At 36.2% G+C, this 9,818-nt stretch overlaps 1 long non-coding RNA gene across 10 annotated transcripts; it reads left to right on the forward strand.

The window, feature by feature from the left end:
- Positions 1-6,872: 6,872 nt before the first annotated feature.
- On the forward strand, positions 6,873-9,140 carry LOC145116020 (uncharacterized). 10 transcript variants are annotated; one of them, XR_013711834.1, is made up of 7 exons: positions 6,874-7,235; positions 7,414-7,525; positions 7,615-7,749; positions 7,992-8,312; positions 8,412-8,483; positions 8,597-8,659; positions 8,889-9,140. It is a non-coding gene; the product is annotated as an uncharacterized LOC145116020 (long non-coding RNA). The 10 variants fall into 10 exon arrangements; XR_013711829.1 differs by having other exon boundaries at positions 8,894-9,140; XR_013711836.1 differs by having other exon boundaries at positions 6,875-7,235; positions 7,992-8,121; positions 8,226-8,312; positions 8,597-9,140.
- Positions 9,141-9,818: the final 678 nt, after the last annotated feature.

Genomic DNA, 9,818 nt, shown 5'->3' on the forward strand with positions numbered 1-9,818 from the left:
TCATAATTCCATTCCACACAAAATCGTAAACATGTCCACCGAAGAAGAATGACGAGCACTCACCTCCCATGATTTATCCAGAATCACTTAAGGTTTTTGGCAGTAAACGAAATTGACCCTCCTACTCCTTTGTCTGAAAGAGTTCGAAGTCAAAGATTTTGGAATTTCGAAAAGTCAACCAATCGTCATCAGATGACGACGAGTTCGTTCCTCATGATGCTGAACTATACGTATCTGAGGGCACTTCGAGGTGTTCATCAGAATACTCTCTGCCATTCTAGGGTTTTATTTCTATTTGAAATTCTACAAGATAATTTGCTTTACAAGGTTTTGATTTTTTTTCAAATCTCTGATTTGTAGAGTGTATGGTTTATCGTTTCTTATTCAAACAATTTTGTACTTCAATTTTGCTCTAACAACATCAGCTATGTGGTTTCTCCTTTTCTCCCACTCCCATAATATGTCTAAACAATTTTGTAGTTTGATTTTGTTTTGGTAATCAGGTGAAGTACATCCCATAATTAATGAAATTTTTTGTAAAGAAAAGTTAATTTGTTCTAAACCCCTGAATGGAATCATAATTAGGCAACTCTACTTAATAAATAGGTATAACTTGTCCAATTGCTAGCTACATTTTCATTTGTTTTATTAGTGTCTTAGTGAAATACTTATATGTAGATTTTGTATATGATATGTACATGTTTCATTTTATATCTTTTGACCCCCCCCCCCCCCCCCAATCCAAAAAATAGATCTGTTCTTCTATATTAAATATTCAAACCTAGTAATTTTAAAATTGATTATGACTTTTCTAAGTTTCATTTCCAAATTTTCTTATTCTAATAGTGCTTATATGGTTGAATGAGATTATCATTTTTTTCCAACACAAGAAGCAAATATTTGTCAAATTCAGTACAAGACTCATTTGTCTATTAAAAGTTAAATGCAGGCTCTTTTTATGTGGGTTGAAAGTTGTAAATATTTGAATTTGAAAAGGATGGATCAATAGGTGGAGCAAAACTGCTTATAATATGTCATTCATGTCATCTTTCACAATTTCTGTTATTTTCTTTAATGATTCAATTCATTTGCCTGATTTCAAACTAACTTTTATATTGTTTTGTGATTCTTTAATTTGGATTCATATTTAACTACAGTAGTTGGGATTTCTTTTTGATTAAATGATTAGATCATAATTCTTATACCAATTTACATGTATGATGATGAATATTATTTTCAGTTCTCTATTGATGTATTCATTACTACTCAAATTTATGTTGACATTGATTTATTAGTGTCTTAGTGAAATACTTATATGTAGATTTTGTATATGATATGTACATGTTTCATTTTATATCTTTTGACCCCCCCCCCCCCCAATCCAAAAAATAGATATGTTCTTCTATATTAAATATTCAAACCTAGTAATTTTAAAATTGATTATGACTCTTTTAAGTTTCATTTCCAAATTTTCTTATTCTAATAGTGCTTATATGGTTGAATGAGATTATCTTTTTTTTCCAACACAAGAAGCAAATATTTGTCAAATTCAGTACAAGACTCATTTGTCTATTAAAAGTTGAATGCAGGCTCTTTTTATGTGGATTGAAAGTTGTAAATATTTGAATTTGAAAAGGATGGATCAATAGGTGGAGCAAAACTGCTTATAATATGCCATTCATGTCATCTTTCACAATTTCTGTTATTTTCTTTAATGATTCAATTCATTTGCCTGATTTCAAACTAACTTTTATACTGTTTTGTGATTCTTTAATTTGGATTCAGATTTAACTGCAGTAGTTGGGATTTCTTTTTGATTAAATGATTAGATCATAATTCTTATACCAATTTACATGTATGATGATGAATATTATTTTCGGTTCTCTACTGATGTATTCATTACTACTCAAATTTATGTTGACATTGATTTAATCTCTGTTATCCCAAAGACAACAGGAGGCCAGATAGTCAATCAATCATCAAAGACTTTGTGTCACTGTTCTTGATGTTTTTAAAATTTTATATTTATATATTTCATGCCATTTTCCAGTTATATTATTATCATCCATTTTCTGCTCTTTCTAATCCTGCAAAACTCTACAATGATCTTTGATGGAATGTCACAAGGCCAAAGGTTTTGAAGCTGTGATGCATGTTAGATGCAGTCAGGTAAGAGGTTAACCTTACTAGAGGGCATTTACGTCTTTTTGCTTTGTGTATTTATTTATTTGTTTTATTTTCTGTAGGGACTTTAAGTACAAGAATACTCAGTAAACTTCTATAAATGTATTCCTACAGATGTTGACTTACCTGCGGTTTTATACTAATCTCTAAACATAAACCTACATACATATATTATATAAATGTTTTTCATTTTTGTTAAATTTGTAATTGAAAAATGTTATTTTTCAGGTTGATTGTGACAAATATGTAATGGTAACTTTGAAAAATGATGACAAATTAACTGATGGCACAAAATGTTCTTTCCAGGTATATAATTTATGTCTTTCTCATAAAAAACCACTATATTTGTGTATACTGTTCAAATTATAATGTCGTGAATTAATGTACATTGCTATTTATCTAATGTGAACTTCTTTATACTACTGTATATCGGTAAATAAGAATACGTGTGTCCACCTTATCATTACCATGCACCACCATGCTACACGAAAGAAGTTACAAAATTTTCATCCGATTTAAAGATATGGTAGAATCACACAATTACCAAACCCTTATACTATTAAACTATACATATAATGCTCAAACATTCGATTAATAGATAACATATTTCATCTGGTGTCTGTTAGGTTTATTCGTACAGTAAGGTACTACCACAGCTATCTAAGGATTATCATACCATAGCATGCGACTGGTTGGATGTAGTATTACATCTTATTTTGCTAAAATTACTTATTTTCCCTTAGCCTTGATGTTATATTTTTTGTTTTTACAGGCTTTGGATATTTAGATAAGCCTTAACCCAAATACGGATATTTAGATAGGCCTTGATGTTATCTTTTTTGTTGTTACAGACTTTGGTGCCAAACTGTTGAAAATTCTTGCGTCTTCCCCTCAAGTTATAGTCGGATGCTATTTTAATTAGTATTAGACACTCTTAGCTTGTATTTCATTCATACATATTTGTTAAGGGTTGTTTGTGTAACTTTATATTCTATTTATTCTTTGCCTCTCTGCCTTTTTGGGTATTCGAGAGTTCTGCAACTCATTCTCTCTCTCATGGTATCAATTGCCTAAACTGATCCTCTTCTCCTATCGTCTCTTCCTTTCTCTTCTCCATGGCGAGTTCATCTTCCTCTGATTCTCTCCTCTCCATCAGCAGTCGTACACCTCACTGCCAACTCTGTCGTACCAACGGCCACTATGTTAATGCGTGTCCTCAGCTTGCTCGATTTGCTTCCACTGTTCATGGACCTCCCATCCCTAACCCAGAAGCTGATCTTACCAGAGCCTTTCATGCTCAATGCCACGTGACATCATACGGCCCCGATTGGTATGTCGACTCGGGTACATCTGACCACATGTCCTCTTCGGCAGCCTCTGTCCCCAATCCGGCTCCCTTTACAGGTCCTCAAAAGGTGTTTTTTGGAAACGGTATGACTCTCCCTATTTCACACATTGGGCACACATCTTTGAACAATAACATCCACCTTCGAGATGTGTTAATTGTTCCCAAGTTGTCTAAAAACCTTTTATCTGTCAGTAAACTAACATCTGACAACTCTTTTGATGTTTTGTTTTCTCATCCTAATTTCTACATTCAGGACAGAAAGACGAAGCAGGTTTTAGCACAGGGTCGATGTAATCAGGGTCTCTATGTGGTCTCTACAAATCCTCATGCTCTTTTTGCCTCCACCAGTTGCGCGTTAAAAGACTCTTTTGAACTTTGGCATGCCCGTTTAGGACATGTGACACTATATATCTTTTGAATAAAATGGGCCACTTGTCGGTTACCTCTGTTTTACCTAGACCTTCTTTGTGCTCGTCTTGTCAGATGGCTAAAGCACATCGGTTACCCTTTGTACACAATGAGAAACGTTCTATAAAATTTTTAGATCTTATTCATTGTGATTTGTGGGGACCTTCTCCTGTATGCTCTGTTGATTCTTATCGTTATTATGTATCATTTGTGGATGACTATTCACGGTTTACATGGTTTTATCCGCTCAAAACCAAATCTGGTTTCTCTATTGTCTTGGATGTATTTCTAAAATTTGTGCAAACTCAATTTAACACCAAAGTTAAAGTGTTCCAAAGTGACGGGGGCACTGAATTTCTCAATCAAACTGTACGATCTTTACTTGAGACTAATGGCACTTTTCACCGTATTTCATGCCCCTACACCCCGCAACAAAACGGGCGAGTCGAACGCAAACATCTACATATAGTTGAAACGGGTCTTGTTATGTTTTTTAATGGCCACATCTCTCCTGGTTACTGGGTTCATGCTTTCAGCTCCGCCGTCTACATTATCAACCAGCTCCCTTCTTCTATTTTGGGAAATCGTTCCCCATTTGAGCTCCTCTTCGACACCCTGCCATCCTATGCTGACTTTCTTCCTTTTGGGTGTCGGGTCTATCCATACTTGCGTGACTATGCGGATCACAAGCTATCTCCACGAAGTCTTCCCTATGTATTCCTCGGGTATTGCTCTCAATACAAGGGTTTTCAATGTCTAGAGCCATCCACCTCGCGCATCTTTATTACCCGACATGCCCGGTTCGATGAAGGCATTTTTTCCTCACGTGGTGAGGCTTCTCAGACTCCCGCTCATAGGCTTGCTCTATCACAACTTATGGATGTTGCTTATGAGGCAACTTCTCTATAGCTACCTTCGACATTCCCTGTGTCTGCTCCAGCGCCATCACCTACCATGCCCCCATAGGATCCTACTGACGATGCTCCTGGACCGTCTGCTTCTTCTACTCCTGAACCCACAGATACTGTCATCCATGATGATCACGACCATGTGTCTGAGCCGGATGAATCGGAGCCCGCTGAGCCCGCACCGAAGCCAGCTTCGCCTGTTCTGCCCACTTCATCTCCTCAATGGCCTCCTCCTCCGTCTCACCCGATGATCACCCGTAGTAAAGCTGGTATCTTTAAACCTCGATATCGGGTTGATCTTGCCAGCTCTTCCTCACATGGCCTCACAGCGGCTCTGTATGCCTCCACTGAACCAAAATGTTTTAAAACTGCTTCCCGTTACCCTCATTGGATGTGTGCCATTGACCAAGAGATGGAGGCTCTTCGTCGTAATAACAATTTCACCTTGGTCCCCCGCCCCTCCGATCAAAATGTTATCGGCTGCAAATGGATTTACCAAACCAAATACCTTGCCGACGGTTCTGTTGATCGTCACAAAGCCCGTCTAGTTGCTCAGGGTTTTTCGCAAGTTCCGGGTTTGGACTTTTCTCATACTTTTATTCCAGTGGTTAAGGCCTCCACCGTTCGTACTGTTCTATCCATTGTTGTTGCCAACAAGTGAAATCTTCACCAGCTTGATGTTAACAATGCTTTCCTCAACGGGAACTTATCTGAACGTGTCTATATGGAACAACCACCAGGTTTCCAAAACCCCAACTTTCCCAACCATGTATGCCGTCTAAACAAAGCCCTTTACGTCCTCAAGCAGGCGCCCCGTGCGTGGTTCCATCGTCTTAGTGCGTTCATGGTTGCCAATGGTTTTGTCTACAGTCAACCTAATCCCTCTCTCTTTGTGTTTAAACGAGACACGTGTTTTATGTTTTTGTTAGTCTACGTTGATGACTTAATTCTTACAGGTAATAAAGCCCCGGTCATCCAGTCCTTCATCTCAAAGTTACATGTTCAGTTTGCTATTAAAGACCTGGGGCGACTCAACTACTTTCTTGGTCTCGAGGTGACTTACACATCTGATGGTTTATTCCTAAGCCAGTCTAAATATGCAAACGAAATTCTCACCCGCGCAAACATGGTTGATGCTAAACCGGTCCCCACACCGCTTGCAGTGAATACAGCATTTGTTACAAGTGGTGACCCGTTTGATGACCCTACCACTTACCGATCACTTGTAGGGGCTTTGCAGTATTTGACGATCACTCGGCCTGATATTTCGTATGCGGTTAATCAGGTCAGCTAGTTTCTTCAAGCTCTGTCTATCTCCCACTTTCAGAGTGTCAAGAGGATTCTTCGATATGTAAAGGGCACCGTCTCCTACGGTCTCACCTACTCTCACCGCAAACCACCATCCACTCTTCTTGGATACTCTGATGCTGACTGGGCCAGATGTCTTGAGACTCGCCGGTCCACGTATGGTTACTCCATTTTCTTGGGTGGAAATCTTGTTTCCTAGAGTGCTAAGAAGTAGCCGACCGTCTCCCGCTCCAGTTGTGAGTCCGAGTATCGGGCCATGGCCAATACCGCGGCTGAACTCATTTGGATTACTCACCTTCTTCAAGAGCTTCATGCTCTTCCAGCCGTCTGCCCGACTCTCCTTTGTGACAACAAGAGCGCGTTATTTCTTTCTCAGAATCCGGTCCCTCACAAGCGTGCTAAACATATTGAATTAGATTATCATTTCATTCGTGAACTTGTATCCTCTGGGAAACTTCACACAAAATTTGTATCTACCAAGCTTCAAGTGGCGGACATCTTCACCAAGAGTCTGCCACATCACCAGTTTGAATTTTTTCGTAGCTTGCTCACCATTGGTCCGCCATCGTTCTGCTTGAAGGGGGATATTAGACACTCTTATATTGTATTTCATTCATACATATTTGTTAAGGGTTGTTTGTGTAACTTTATATTCTATTTATTCTTTTCCTCTTTGCCTTTTTGGGTATTCGAGAGTTCTGCAACTCATTCTCTCTCAATTAGTATATATAGATGTAATCGTTGTCCTTTTAATGTGTTAAGAACCAAGTATTATTCAGTTAAGTTACCTTTGGCACCAAGCAATATTGTTCCTCTGTTTTTCCTTGTTTCTGTTGTTCTAGTCCCTCTTTTCTTCTCCCCTATTTCTTCTATTTTTCCTTGGTGAACAAGGTACAAGTACAACTACGAATATCACTAAGTACATATTCAACAGAAGTACTGCTACTACAATCAAGAATCTTTTTATAGAGGCTGAAAAGAGTCATAAAAATCTTGAAACTCCTTATAAACTCATTATTGAAGAATAGTTATTAATAAGCGAGGGTAAACTTCATCGCCTCTAGTACATACAGTAGCAGGTAGGTGTGTGCTTCTTTCTCTTTAATTTTGTTGGTCTTTGTCAAATACCAATTTCATTCTAGTTAAACAACATATGTCTTGCTTTTTCAACATGTTTGTAGTTTATATGAATATGAAGTGTTTGATGAAATGCCTAAAAAAACCACTAGCTGATAAAAGTATTTTTCAAGTTTTCAGAGAAGAACAAAACGGAGAATAGTCAAGAAAAAGGCTGAAAGAATATGAGGAAATGGTGCAAGGATAACTTCATTAATAGTCGTTCCTTAAATCGTGCTCGTGACATTTACAAGTAACCTAATTCTCTTCTCTACCTTTTTTGTTTCTTCCAAAAATACCCCTTATGTATAATATATGTTTGGTGGTTTGGTTTGGTTGCAGTCAAATCAAGGAAAACATAGAACAGATGGGGCTTAAGATTAGTTCATGTGGAGATGACATGGTTCCACTTTGCAGATGTCTTGTTGATTCTTATTTCCGGAATGCAGCCCTGCAACAACCTGAGGGAACGTACAAGTATTGTCTATTTATTATTTAATATAATCATTTTTTATAACTTTAATTTTACTAGAAATGAAACAAGTAATAATAATAATGAAGCCATGACAATTTAAAAAGTTACCTCGTTTATTTTCTCCTTCAATTTGTGTTCTATCATTTTTCTTATCCTTGTTTTGTATTTGAACTTATTTCACTTGGCTATTCCGATACAAAAATTTGAAGCAATGGCATTTTGGTCTTTTTTGGATTTTTCAAAGATGACAAGCTTGGTTTTATTTGCTGGAAACATAAAGATTATGGCTGGTTCGAGATGTTGAGGATTACATTCTATGGAATAAAGTTAATATCTAACGGGATTACCTGGTGCGAAGTTGATTTCAGTCAAGGGTATTTTTTATTTTTCAGTATTTAATTAGGAAGCTATGTTTTTTTCATGATTGCATCCGGAATAAAAACATCTTGTTTATATGTGATGTTTTTCATAACTTGAGGACTAATTTGGATGATTCGAATAGTCTGCTCAAAAGTTGGATACGACCCCTGTAAACCCTTGCACTTGAAAATAGTGTCATTCGAGTGTAAGTTTTTATCCCTTTTATTTAAACCCATTTCACAATAATATATTTTATTATTATTATATAGATTCATGTAATCTCTTTACACCATGAAATTTTCAGTGATCTGGGAAATGCAGTTCTATCCGGCACATTGGTCCCACAAATTGGTCTCTTAAAGAATTTTCAATACTTGTAAGTCATTTTTTCTAAACTAATACTTCTACTTACATTCTTTTTGGTTCTTTCCACGAATTTATATTTACATTTACCACTTTTCATGATGTGTCTTGATTGTTTTCTACAAGGAACTATACAAAAATAGCATAAGCGGCCCAATTCCAAATGATCTTGGAAATTTGACAAATTTAGTGAGATTATACTTTTACCTTGATAGTTTTTCAGGGTCAATTCATGTCACATTGTGCAAGTGCAGGAAATAGCAATGTACTTTGCTATTTCTTGCCAAATAAGTTGTTACTTCATGCATTTAGGCCTTTTTGGTTAAAATGCAAGAAATAATAGCATACTTAATTGATTTGACTTGAAAAAAACATAATTTACTTTTTTTAACTACATAAATCATTTTATGTCCCCAAGTGCAGGAAACTTGTAGAAAAGGAGTCGACACTGGTTGAGTTGATGCATCTACAAGTGGTGAAGATTCAAGGCTTAAAGCTGCCATGGAGATTGCCAAAGGAGAACTTACTCACAGGTTCTTTTTAATGTTGTACATGTTATGTTTTTCTATAATAAATATTATGCAATATTAGCAATGTATTACATTTACTTACTATGGGAATGATTATTTGTATTTGACATATTAGTGCAATGAATTATCTTTCTTGTTTATGGTATTTTATTTGTATTATGATACTTTAAATGTGTTATTTAATTTGAAAATTAATAATCTATCAAAATATATAATTTTTAAAACATTTAAAATTATGACACGCAAAAATGTGTGTCGTCTTTCTTTATGACATGCGCTTTAATGAAACGCAATGCTAGTCATAAATGTGCGTCGTAAGGTTACAACACGCAAATTCGTGTCGTTTTCCTTTATGACAGGGCCTTCCTTGACATGCATTGGCGTGTCATCTGTGGCTATTACGACACGCAATGCGTGTCATTAAAGGGTATTTTTGTAGTATTGAGCAATAGAATTGCTATGTCTAACTCCCTTAGACAATCTACAATTCAATTCATGACAGTCTTAATTCACTATTTACTTCCCAAAGTATGCGCAACTATGGAATTTGAATAAGTAAATTATTCGGGAAGTAAAACATGTTAAACGAAACACAAGAATAAATAATTGACAAAAGCAGTAAACAAACTCATAAATAATCTCTATTATTTAATCACCAAAAGTCAATTACATTTATTTTGTTACAAGTTTCAAACTAATCATATAACTACTAAAACTAATGTCATCTCTCAACCCAATTCTCCTAGCATGTTGTCTATGCTTAATCCTACTCAGAGCCTTTATGAGAGGATCTGCAGGATTCTCTTCTGACGATAGTC

The sequence above is a fragment of the Lactuca virosa genome, chromosome 5 (assembly GCF_052849685.1).
Source record: "Lactuca virosa cultivar CGN04683 chromosome 5, Lactuca_virosa_CGN04683_v6, whole genome shotgun sequence".
NCBI lineage: Eukaryota > Viridiplantae > Streptophyta > Magnoliopsida > Asterales > Asteraceae > Lactuca > Lactuca virosa.